The sequence below is a fragment of the Penaeus monodon genome, chromosome 34 (assembly GCF_015228065.2).
Source record: "Penaeus monodon isolate SGIC_2016 chromosome 34, NSTDA_Pmon_1, whole genome shotgun sequence".
NCBI lineage: Eukaryota > Metazoa > Arthropoda > Malacostraca > Decapoda > Penaeidae > Penaeus > Penaeus monodon.
Window position 1 is genome coordinate 8,706,600 of NC_051419.1, and position 352 is coordinate 8,706,951.

A 352-nucleotide genomic window follows, 5' to 3' on the forward strand; every position below is an offset into this window, starting at 1 on the left:
TGGCTTTTTGAATGGAATTATTTTTTATAGTAATTATGTTCTATCCAAATCTAGTTGAAACTTGCCATTATCTGAAGGCCAACCCATTTGTGGTGCAGTAGAAAGTAATTACAAAGGCTTTTATGCTTATTGTGTTGATAAGGGCCAACAGACTTACATCCTACTTGTTCAAGATGAAGCATATATTGGTTCCCTGTTTGATATTAAGTCAACAGGAAGTGTAAAATCTCTATCTTGCTATGATAAATATGGTGGAGGTTTTGAAGGCCTTTGAAATGGCACCAAGAAATACAGAGGCTGCACTGACTGGCACTGGACAGTGGAAGACACACTTTTGTTTTCTAAAAACCCC

General features: G+C 36.9%; 1 long non-coding RNA gene across 1 annotated transcript in view; it reads right to left on the minus strand.

Moving 5' to 3' along the window:
- The window catches only part of LOC119594911, a 5,215-nt gene that overhangs the window by 3,361 nt on the left and 1,502 nt on the right, over positions 1 to 352 (minus strand). The gene's annotated exons all lie outside the window — the stretch shown is intronic.